This window comes from Arachis ipaensis, chromosome B4 (assembly GCF_059453495.1).
Source record: "Arachis ipaensis isolate K30076 ecotype BB chromosome B4, ASM5945349v1, whole genome shotgun sequence".
Lineage (NCBI taxonomy): Eukaryota > Viridiplantae > Streptophyta > Magnoliopsida > Fabales > Fabaceae > Arachis > Arachis ipaensis.
The window spans coordinates 99622772-99635776 of NC_142439.1; the positions used below are offsets into that span (position 1 = coordinate 99622772).

Below are 13005 nucleotides of genomic sequence, written 5' to 3' on the forward strand. Positions count from 1 at the left end.
TAGAAGAAGCTGTCATTGTACAAGAAGAAGAGTTGGTTGAAGATCTAGGAGACGCAGAACCTCCATGGAAATCCAGAGCTGAGGAGAAATCCGTCAAGGACATTATAGTTAATGCTAAGGAGGATAGCGCACAATCCCCAAGGCAAGTCGTTTATGAAGAATCAGACGGAATAATCCAAGAAGCAAATTCCCTTGATGATGATAGTCACAAGTCAAGCTCTCTTAGTAATGAACTTGCATCTGCAAATGAGTTCTCTGAGATCGACGAATCTTCCCCAAATGAATACAAGGATGATGCAGAGGTAGATTTCTCTCAACCTCCAATCTATGACTCAAGAGATGAGGAAGACATAGAAGACTTTGACCAGGGTGATGATGCATTTGAAGATCCTTGCAAAGAAGTGGAGGAATTCACAGAAGAGCACAAGGGAGTAGAACTTACAGAACCACCAGAAACACCTTTCCCAAGGCCATTACCACCTAATACAAGCTTCAAGTGGGTACAATCCTTAACTTTTAACTTTACTTATTCACTTGAATATGGTTTACTTGAAACAGATGGCCAGCTTAGAGCTCTCTGCGGCTTTAAGAGTAAGAGGGAAATAGCTCGTGCTCAGAGCTGGTGCACAAGGTTCAATAAGGTTCCACGCTTCAACTCGAAGTGCACGGATTGGCATCAAAATCAATCGAATGGATCTCGGAAAACGTTTGGTTACCATGGTGAGAATGTACTTTTTAAACCGCCCGGATGGAAACATCGAGATCAAGACGGAGGCGGATTTAAAAACAAGGCTTGGGATCCTGGAATCTATTCTGACATTCGTCACCCCGGGAGCCTGAAAATCAGTTTGAAGCTGCTCAGAAGCTTTACATGCCTAGTTTGGGACCCCGGAGGCTATTGGCATTCCAAGCATTGGTGGAGATTTTTGGATGAATTTAAACACAAGCCACCATAACAGGAAGCCCTTCCAATGTCCAACTTAAGGACTTTAACTAAAAGTGCTAGGTGGGAGACAACCCACCATGGCGTGATCATTCCTTTTGCAATTTTAATTTTATTTCGTTTTGTTTATTTTTGAATTTTATTTTTATTTTATTGAACCTGGAATCATGCATAGCATTCACATTAAGCATTGCATCCTACATTTTGCATAAAAAAAAAAGAAAGGGGTGCGCGACGTGACCGCATCATCCATGCAATCGTGTCAAATGGTGAACTACACTCCCCACGCGACCGCGTCATCCACGCGGCCGCGTGATCTGGAATTCGGCGTAAGGATCCAACGTCCAGAGAGTTAGGCTGGAATCGTGCGGCCATTGTGCGCCTAGCACAAAATGGCCCACGCGATCGCATGCCCCATACGATCGCGTCACTTGCACACAATCAATCCCACGCGACTGCGTGAGCGACGTGACCGCGTCGCATGGATTGCACGAACACCCCCTAGGAGACAGAGAGTTGTGCTGAAACGACGCTGGATTCGTGCATTTAGCACAAATTACAGCCACGCGATCGCATGCCCCACGCGATCGCATGCCCCACGCGATCGCATCATTTACTCTTTTTGCCCTCCGCGCGATCGCGTAACCCACGCGATCGCATCAACCATCCATTTCGCACCAGCCACGCGACTGCGTGCCCCACGCGGCCGCGTGGGTTCCAATTATAACCCCCCAGGTCACGTGAAACCCTATTCTCGTGCCCCCCTGAACCCACCCCCTTCCTTCTCTCCTCCTCCAAACCACAACCACCACCCAGCCACCACCGCGCCACCACCCCGACGCCGCCGACCACCCAGACGCCGCCGCCACCCAACCCTCTCCCTCCTTCCCCCTTCTTTCTTCCTCTTTCTTCTTTCTCCCTCCTCCTCCACCACTGCTCCCCTCCGCACCACCACCCACCGCTGCCAACCGTCCCAACCGCGCAGCCTCCCACCACCACCCGCAACCCCCAACCCTCTCCCCTATTTCCCCCATTACCCTTCCCAAAGCCCCTACCCCCTAACAGCAGCAACCGCCGTGCCCACCGCCGCTAGCCGCCGCGCCGGACGTCACCGCCACCACCCCAGCCACCTCTGTACCCCAACCTCCTTCTTTCGCCTTCCAGGTTCCGCAACACGCAATCCTTTTTATCCGTTCGTAGTTTATTCTTATTTTTCCATTTATGTTCATGTTAGGATAGTTAAATATGCATGTTGTAGTGGATTCACTACAACAAATAAGGATTTTTGCAACGGTCAAAAACCGTTGTCATAGATTAGAAAACCGTTCCTAAAACTTTAGGTAACGCTTTGGCAACGGTTTTTGACCTGTGGTATATGCAGCCGTTACCAATGCTCAAAGGAAACGGTTTTATACCTAAGGCAACGACAACCAAAAAACCGTTGCCATAGTTACTAGCATAGACAACGGTTTTGACAACAATTTTTAAAGAACGGTTTAGAACCGTTACTGGATAGGCAACGGTTTAAAATCGTTCTCTTTGATGACGTAACGGTTTAAAACCGTAACTGGATAGACAATGGTTTTAAATTGTTGTAATTTTGTTGTTCATAAAGACAACGGTTTAAAAGCGTTGCCTTTGGTGGTGTTTTTTGCAACGGTTTTTAATACCATTGTCATTTTGTAGCTGTCTTTGACAACGGTTTTAATACCATTGCCTTTTGTGACTTTTGACAACAATTTTTTATAACTATATTATTCTTTATTTACAATAGTTTTCTCATGTTGCATTGAAATTAGTTCCAACTATTTTTTTTAAATTTAATGTCAATAAACAAGGTTAAACTATTTGAATCAAATTACTAAAGAAAACTAATTGAACACTTACCATAGAAAAATAAACATTTATATACTTAGTGAACCAAAAATTTCCGGATACAATATAGTTGTATCAGTGTTGGTTACAAGTAATTCCGGATATTTTCTAATTATCCCAGGAAAATAAGCTTAAAAAACGCCAACCCTAGAAAGGAATTCAATCTTCCTCTAAAGAGTTTTATCAATGCTGGCAGCGAAAAATAATTCTCCCAATAGTTTCTTTATCCAAGCCCATATTTTCAAAAAACAGAACCACCTGCAGACAACAAGGAATACAAGCTTTTTAACTGGGAAAAAAAATGAAGCATTTTGAATCAGTAAAATACAAAATAAAGAACAATGGCATGCATATAACACGTATCACTAGCATAATGGATACAAGCACATAGGTACTTAACAAATTCAATTCTTAATAAGGCATCAAAAGGATCAAACAACTATAGTGTAGTTATTTTCAAGCATGATTGTTACAACCAGTAAGAAAAGCAATATTTGCATTGCTAATAAATAAGCTTCTTAATACATCAAATCAAAAGGTTGTAATTTATAAAAGATATTAAATCCAAGAACTTCTTTGCACTAAAAGCACCACATAAGGTCACAAGACCCACCTCCCCCTCCTGTCGCCTCCTTTGACACTACCAGAAGGTAAACCAACAGTAGCAATAAATATAATAGCAAATTTTAGACTTCAGATTCAAGCATACTTATTCAAACATACCTAAAAGAAACCAGTCTCATCATGGACCGCTTTGTCAACATCAGCAGTTGCTTTGCTTAGTATAGTCTCTCACACAAAGCAGAAAACTTAGACCACCAGCCCCACCTTGCGGTAGCCAGTTAAACATGAAATCTTATCCACTAAATTAAATTGATAGCACATGAACTCTTATTTCTTCCATGTAACTGCAAAGAGATGATTAAACAAGATTAAATATGAATGGAAAAGGTTTAGAACTAAACAAATTGCAACTGAAGCTCAGCTTGTGTTGCCCCTAAATACATAATGAAAATAGAACAGTCTCATAATAAAAAAAATAACATTCTTCAAGAGTGTAGTGTTGTCAGCTCAAGATAAAGCCAAATTATGACCAGCCTAAGTGTAAATCGATGACTATGCACACTGATAAAAGAAGAATGTTTCCAAGTACCCACATGAACTATAAATTCTATACTCACAGGTTGTTTCTATTGAAATGATTAGATTATGTGCACAACAAACAAACAAAAAAGTGCCAAAAGAAAAAAGAAAAAATAATACAATGGTGCTAACTTGTTCAAGGTAAATCAATCATGGATGAAGACAGAGTCTATGACATTTCAAACAAGCAGCTTTACAGGTAAGCTACTAAGGTTGAAATGCTGGTCAACACAGAGGAATTAAATAGAAATTGAAATGATCAAGAGAAGGTTAAAAGGAGACACACCTAGTAAAATGCTGTCAATTCCACCATGCTAGGACTGTTTATCTTCAAGGATTATCAACTATTGTAGCTGTAATTCGTAATTGTCTTGTCTATTCTTACTCTCCATTCCGCTTCCAGAAAGCTCTTCTCCACCAAACTTCAAATCCTCTTTGAATATTTGGGCAATCTTCTCCAGAATTCTAAGATTTTTACTTGAGTCATTCAGGCCATCAAAATCAAATGCAGCAATTTTACTTGAGTCATTCAGGCCATTGAGAGAATCAACTTAGAATTCCCAGCCACTTTACATGCTTACAAAATAAACCAACCAACAATTAAGAAACAACCATTAACATTAACATTATTCTCCATAAAACAACTTAGCTTAATTTCAAACTAAATTGAATTAAAATAAAACTTCTATGCTTAACTTTTTACATAGAGAGAACATGTTCAGCTAAATAACTCTCTGATTTATAACAGAAAATAACCTTAATCCAAACACATACCGTAACCGAACCTCAGCGGACGAGGTGGGGGACGGCGTAGTGGACGCAAGCGGAGGGAGAGCACGGAACAGCAGCAGATGACAGAGTAGGAACTGATGACAAAGCAGAACTATTTTCTCCTAACATTGCTCAGAACAAAATCTCATTAAAGAAAAAAATTCAATCAACAAAGTAACTAATGGCAGAACAAGCCAACATCATCATAGTAACAATCAACAATCAACAAAATTCATAATAAGCAAAACCAATTCATAAACCAAAGAAAATGAAATCATGTGGTTCTTTCCAAAAGATTTTACCATAATAGAAGAATAGTCTTTATAGTTTATACCTCAAAGCAAACAAGGCAATTGTGATGCATTGCTCTTTTCAAACAGCAATGACCATCTTCAAATCATTTAGAGTAAGAGCACCCTAAAACATAAAATAATTAATTTACAAGGATCAGCAATCATCAAACAAACAGGTTCTCAATAATCAACATATTTTATCACCATTTGGTTCCACTCATTGTAAAATTATTTATAAACCATAAAAATTACTACTTTTAGTTAAGAAATCAATTTTAGGTACTTAGTTTAGAAATCTAAACTCAATCTATTTATCATTCATCAAGCCTCAATCTCATAAATTACTCATTATAATTTGATTCAACCACCAATCACAACATTATTAAGTAAAAAAAAAAAAACTGAACTTTCGACAAGCATTCATCCCCAAACAACCTTGCAAGATGCACACAAGAGCTAAACAAATTTCAATTCACACGCACGTAATCATCATCATACCAGTCACATTCACAGCCATAACCTAAACTCAATAAACTAATTGAAACACTAGAACATCATCTCAAAAACTAATCCAAATTTTACATCCTCAAACCAAGCTTATTTCTACCAATTAATCACACAAGACATTTATAAATTATTTGCAGATACTCACTAAACTTCAATGATATTCATAAATTAAAACGGTTAATTTTAAAATAAATCATCTACCTCTGAGTGTCGAAATTAGAAGAAATTTGAGACGGGTTGTGGCGGCAATGGCTGAACCAGCATAAACAGCAACAGAAACAGGGGCCGAGCACGGACAGTGGCTCCAATAGTGGCATTCTCCAGCGTCAATGGCGGTGTTCCCCGGCGACCAGCGGTGCGGCAGCAAAACCTCCCTTTTCTCTACGAGTTTCTCCTCCCTCTTCACGTTCTGTTCATCCCATCAACAGTAGCAACTTCTAATCATTGGCGATGAGACAGCCTCGTTCTCCTCCTTCTCCGTCAGAGCATCCTTCGCGCGTCACTCCCCTGGTTCTCTCTCTCTCGGACGCGTCTTCTTCAGCAGCAGCGACAACCCCGAGCAGAAACGGTGACGGCTTCGCAGCTTCCTTCTCCCTCTTCTGTTCGCGCATCCTTCCTCCTTCTCTGCCACAGCGTCGACGGCGACTGCGATGGCTAGGGTTCGACAGTGACGGCGGTGGCGTCTTTGACGGCGAGCTCGACAGGGAACAGGCGCCACAGATCTGGCGGCGTCCTCTCCACCATCGCGTTTCCCACAGCGGCAGCTCTCTCCCTCGCACGGTTCAGATTGACGGTGACATGACGGCGGCGACGCGTGTGATGGGCTCTACGGCGGTGAGGCGCGACGCCGGCGCGCTCTTCTCCCTCTCCTTCCTTTCTTCTTCCTCGCGGGGTTTAGCTTTCTCTCTTCTCTCTGCGTTTCTCTTTTCTCAGTAGGGTAGAGTTCTAAGGTTAGGTTTTTCAATTTAGGAACTAGAATTTTTTATTTAATTTAAAAATTTAGCATTAGAGTTAAAGAGTTATAAAATATAGATAAAATAGATATTTTAATAAAATTATTGAATACAATAATAATTTTAAAATTAAATATATTTTATTTAAAATTATTTAAAGATATTATTTATTAATATATTATTAAATAAAAATAATTATTTTTAATTTAAATTATAAATAAATATATTAATTATGATTTATTAAATAGCATTTAAATTTAAAATATTAATTATTTAAATTAAATTATGTAATTTTTTATTATAAAAATTTTAATTTTAAATTATATAAAATAATTAATTATAATAAAATTACATAAAAATATTAACTAATTTAAGTTTAAAATATTTATAAAAATTAATTTAATCATTCTTAAAAGCTTATTTTTTAAAAATAAAAAATTTAAATTAAATCATAAATTATTTAAATTAAATTATATAATTTTTTTTATTTTTTAATTATTAAAATTATAATTTTAAATATACTAAATATCCAATTATAATAAATATTATATAAAAATTTTAATTAATTTAAATTTTAATTATTATAAAAAATTACATATTACTCCTAATTACTTTAGATTCAGTATATATTTAATTATTTTTAGTAAAGAGAGTTCCTCCAAATTTGGTTATGTTAGGGTTTAGAGGAAGTTAAAATAAAAAAATATTAATATTTATTATAATTTTATTTTAATTTTATTTTTTTAATTTATTTTAATTTTATTTTTTAAAATAATATTTGTTATATATTTATAACAAAAATATATAATATTTATTATAAATGTATTTTAATTTTGTTTTTTTTAAATAATATTTGTTATATATTTATAACAATAGCTTTGAGTATTCTATAAATTATAGTATTTATAGAAAAAATTGTTTAAATTTATATGATTATTTATAATTATTTTTATATATATCTTTTAATTTCGATAATTATTTAAATAATATTAAAAAATTATTATTTGATAAAAAATTGTTGTAGTAGTTATAAAATCGTTCTTTAAAATAGTCAAAAAGAACGGTTTTATTTTATTGCTATAACGTAATGAAAAACTGAACTTCAACAGCAACACTGTAAAAATCGTTGTCTAAGACCATCTAATAGAACGGTTTTAAAGTGTAGCATTTTGGCAACGGTTTTTATGCGTTTCTTTTGTACAATTATTTAAACAACAATAAAAAACTGTTGCTTAAAAATAAATCTTGGTAACGGTTATAAAACCGTTCTTTAAAATAGTCAAAGAGAACGGTTTTAGTTTGTTGCTAAAAAATAATGAAAAATTGAATTCATTGGTAACACACAAAAAAACCGTTGTCTAAAACTATCTAAGAGAACGGTTTTAAGGCGTTGCAAAATTTGGCATTGCTAAAGCCCATATTTGTTGTAGTGATTTTAGGTTATTAGGTAGCCTAGGATGTGGTTAGTGGATGTAGGTCTGTTTATTTGCACTGTTCTTGTTTCTGTTTTATCAAGTCTGTAATTCTGCTGTTGCTGTGTTCATGTTCACATGCTGTACCTTCCTGCATTTGCTGCTCTTTACATTGAACTTTCATGTTTATATTCCGTATATGTAATTGCAAGCTTTAATTTGGATTCATATGAACTGCTTGATTGCTGTTTATCTTCCGAGAAAGTCCTATTTTAGCCAGAATGCTGCCCAAATTTCTGTAAAATATTTCTGTTCATGTCTTGGTTTTGGCATTTTCAACTGTGCTTTCCTATAATTTCACCAAACCAATTCATGAATGCTTAGGCACGCATTCTTATTTTCTTTGATCTTCTGGTTCATAAATCGCAATTTTGATGTTTGATTCCTATTTTTGCTTTCTTTATCTCTATTTGAATCATCATCAAACTGTTTTACTTGTTTGTATATGAGTTACCTATAGCTTCTACCTATGATTACTTGTTACTTGGACTATTTTCATTATGCCTCTTACTTTAACCCATTTTTCACTAACCCACTAATTTTAACTCTAACCAACCTAACCTTTTCAAAACTTCTTTTTTTTTGCTTTTCTTTCACTTTCTTTTAACATTCTAACCAAGGCGTGATGTTAATTTTTCTATTTAACTTGTATTCAACTACATTTTGGATTGTGATTTCTTCTTTTCAGACTTTTCACTCATATACAATCCTAAATGCACATTTTACTTAACTCATATTCATTACCCTATTGCTCCTTTGCCACTTTGTGTTTTCTTTGATTATTTGCCTATTTGCTTTCCTATTTTTATTATATCCCGGTTTTCTATTTTTCAGGATGTCAGATTCCCAGAGAAGGGGAAAAGGCAAGGCCACTTCTGGCAAACGGAAAAGAGGAGAAGCCTCTGTGTCTATCATCGACCTCATGCATGATGTCTCCTTGCGGGAGAAAGCCTTTACCCCGCAGGAGAAGGCCGACCAGCTACTTCCCGCCAATGACTCAGTAAAGTTTGCAAACCAATACTGTGAGATGAAGTATCCGGTGTTTGCAAACTCCAGGAACCTATACCTGGAGCGGACTTTGAAGATCCCAGAAGAACTCCAGCAATATACCTCTGATCAGATCAAACAAAGAGGCTGGTTCTTTCTGGAGAGACCTCTGACTGAGGTGATGCCAGGGCATTTTGGCCAGTTTCACTGACCTTTTCTTTACTGTTTTTAGGGTAGTATCATGCATTTCCTTAGGAAATAAGCTAGTTTTGGGTAGATATTAACTTACATCTTGATTCAAGCATACATTGTGCATTTTACATGATTTCATGAGGATTTTGCATGAATTTAAGGACAAATTGGATGTTGCATTTCCCATGACTTGGTCTAGAACTTTGATGCACTTTATTGCTTAATTTCAGGATAAAGGAAGCAAAGAAGAACCACATTAGTGGCTACGTTAGTTGCACTAACGTTAACACTAACGTGGAATGGAAGTAACTTGCAAAGTTAATGAGAAAAGTAATTGCCAAAAATGCTCTCGAAGCCATCATTGCCCACGTTAAGAAATAGAGCCAACGTTAGTGACACTTAACATTATCACTAACGTTGAACCAAGATCATGAGTGGCCACGTTAGAGTCCACGTTAACCTAGTTAACGTGGCCTCTAACGTTAAGAAGGAAGGGGGGAGCCAACGTTAGTGACACTCAACATTGTCACTAACATTGGCCAAAGCACATTAAGCCACGTTAACTCCCACGTTAACCTAGTTAACGTGGAAGCTAACGTGAAGGAACAAAGTGGTCGACAACGTTAGTGACACCCAACATTGTCACTAACGTTGGAAGAACACAAGCCCCCAATGAGCCACGTTGACTCCCATGTTAACCTAGTTAACGTGGAAGCTAACGTGAAGAAAGAAGGTGATCGCCAACGTTAGTGACACCCAACATTGTCACTAACGTTGGAAGGAACCACACATGCCACCATGAGCCACGTTAACTCCCACGTTAACTCAGTTAACGTGGAAGCTAACGTGGATAAGGGAAGGATGAGCCAACGTTAGTGACACTCAACTTTGTCACTAACGTTGGAGATGGCTAGCAAGGCCACGTTAGAAGCCACTTTAACCTAGTTAACGTGGACTCTAACGTGGAAAATAGGGGCAATTTGGAACGTTAGTGACAATGGTAAGTGTCACTAACGTTCTCGAAGGATGGCAAGCCTACGTTAAAAGAGCCACGATAACTAAGTTAACGTGGGCTCTAACGTAGGGAAGGGGGAGGCTTCTCAACGTTATTGGAAAAGTTGAGTCCCAATAACGTGTGCGAAGGACATAGCGGAAACGTTAGTGGCAACGTTTGTGCCACTAACGTTGAGGTTAACGTGGCCTTTAACTTTGGTGAGGAACGTTAGTAAAAAAAGTGATTGTCACTAACGTTCTCGAACCCATATTTTCACTGAACGTTAACACCACTAACTTCCTGAGCCAAAGCCCCTGCCCACTTCATACTTTCTCTTTGCAAGTAAAAGCTAAGCCCAATGAAGAAGAGAACTGCTTCCAACTCAAGATCCAGAGGCCCAAGACTTGAAGAATCAACTAGAAGAACAGAAGAGTAGTATATATAGGAGTATCTTTGAAATATTTTGGGGAGTTGGAAATTATAGGGAGACTCTTAGCATAGAACTACTCTCTGTATTTACTTTCTCTGCACTTCTAAGTTTTCATCATGTATTCTCCATCTTTGTTTTTATTTTCCAGAGCTATGAACAACTAAACCCATGTCATTAGGTTAGGGAGCTCTGTTGTAATTTGATGGATCAATACTAGTTTTCATTATTCTTCTTCTATCTTTTCTCTTGATTTTACTTGAAAGCTTTCGATCTTCATCCAATTGAGTAGTTATCTTGAAAAAGAAGCTATTCATACTTGGATCTCTTCTGAACCTTGAAAGAGGAATGAAGAGATCAAGCTAGAAATGCTTTCTCATGCTGGACCAAATTGGGTTTAGATGGATATGTGACTATAATCCTCTCAACACTTGGTTTGGGAAATGCATGTGGTATAATCAGTGACCATACTTCATCTCTTCTCATGAGCAATTGACCAAGGAATTGGCTATTGATCAAGATTTGAGAGATTGAATTACAAGAAATTATAATTCAATCACTTAAGATTGCCAAGGAGATCAATGAGTGCATTGATTGAGGAAGAGATGAAAATGAAATTGATCCGGAGAATGCAACATCTCCTAAGCCCAATGAACTCCCCATTTCTGATCTTACCCATTCTCTTTAATTTCTGTTATTTACTTTAATGAGCAATTCCCCCATTCCCATTTACAATTCTGCAATTTACCTTCCGTCATTTACTTTCAGATCTATAATTCTAGCATTTACTTTCCTGTCAATTACCTTCCCGCCATTTTATTTTCTGCAATTCTCAACTCAAATTCTGGATTCGCTCAACTAGAACAGTCCTCTAATTAAAGTTGCTTGATCAATCAATCCTTGTGGGATTCGACCTCACTCTATTGTGAGTTTTTACTTGACGACAAATTCGGTACACTTGCCGAAGGGAATTTATTGTGAGACAAGTTTTCCGTGCATCAAGTTTATGGCGCCGTTGCCGGGGATTGATTGTGCATCAACAATGATTAGATTGGAGGATAACTAGATTGAGCATTTTATTTTTGTTTGATTTAAATTTCTGTTTGAGTCATTTACTTTCTGTTTTAGATAACTTCTTCCCTTCCCCCTTACTTTTTCTTTGTTATTTACTATTCATCTCACTAACCCACTAACTGTTTGATATATTGCATCACTCACACTAACAGTAATTCAGACAGATATACTTTCTGCACCTATTCTCTTTGCTTGTACTTGTTGGTTGTATGACAGGGAGAAGAAGCGGGACTTTAACTTCCTTTGATTCTGAACCTGAGAGAACCTTCCTTAGACTAAGAAGGGAGGCAAGAGAAAAATGTGTAGTTGGTGGTGAAGAAGAGGAGGAACACTTTGAGGAATACTTTGAACCAAACATGGAAGAAAACATGGAAAACCATCATGAAGAAGAGGCTCACAACCATGGCAGAGGAGGTGGAGCAAATCATGCTGGGGAGGATAGAAGAGTTTTAGGCTCTTACATCAATCCAAACCCAGGGAACTGTGGAAGTAGCATTCAAAAGCCAACCATCCATGCCAACAATTTTGAACTGAAGCCACAGCTCATCACCCTTGTTCAGAACAACTGTTCGTTCGGAGGGAGTGTCCAAGAGGACCCCAATCAACATCTAACCACCTTTCTGAGAATATGTGACACAGTAAAGTCTAATGGTGTTCATCCTGACGCCTATAGACTGCTCTTATTTCCATTCTCACTCAGGGATAAGGCAGCTAAGTGGCTGGAGTCTTTCCCAAGGGAGAGCTTGACAACTTGGGAAGACGTGGTGAACAAATTCTTAGCAAGATTTTACCCTCCTCAATGAATCAATAGGCTGAGAGCTGAGGTCCAAACTTTCAGGCAACAAGATGGTGAGACTCTATATGAAGCATGGGAGAGGTTTAAAGACTTAACAAGGAGGTGCCCACCAGATATGTTCAACGAATGGGTGCAACTGTACATTTTCTATGAAGGGCTCTCTTATAAGTCAAAGAAGGCCGTAGACCATTCATCCGAAGGATCTTTGAACAAGAAGAAGACTATTGAGGAAGCCATAGATGTCATTGAAACAGTAGCAGAGAACGACTACTTCTATGCTTCCGAAAGAGGGAACACAAGAGGAGTAATAGAGCTAAACAATGTAGATGCTCTGCTGGCCCAAAACAAGCTCATTACCCAGCAGCTGGCTGACCTCACCAAGAAGATAGAGAGGAACCAAGTAGCAGCAGTCTCCACTTCATCAACAACCCAAGAAGGAGTGAATGAAGAAGCAGAGGGTAGTCAGGAGCAAGCCAACTACATTGGAAATTCACTTAGGCAAAACCATGATCCATACTCCAAGACCTACAACCCTGGATGGAGGAATCACCCAAACTTTGGGTGGGGAAATCAACAAG

The 13005-nt window shown here is 37.8% G+C and overlaps 1 non-coding gene across 1 annotated transcript; it reads right to left on the reverse strand.

Annotated features, from left to right (window-relative positions):
- Window positions 1-12440: 12440 nt before the first annotated feature.
- On the reverse strand, window positions 12441-12547 carry LOC148568546 (small nucleolar RNA R71). The gene has a single exon (XR_015881678.1). It is a non-coding gene; the product is annotated as a small nucleolar RNA R71 (small nucleolar RNA).
- Between the last annotated feature and the right edge of the window lie 458 nt (window positions 12548-13005).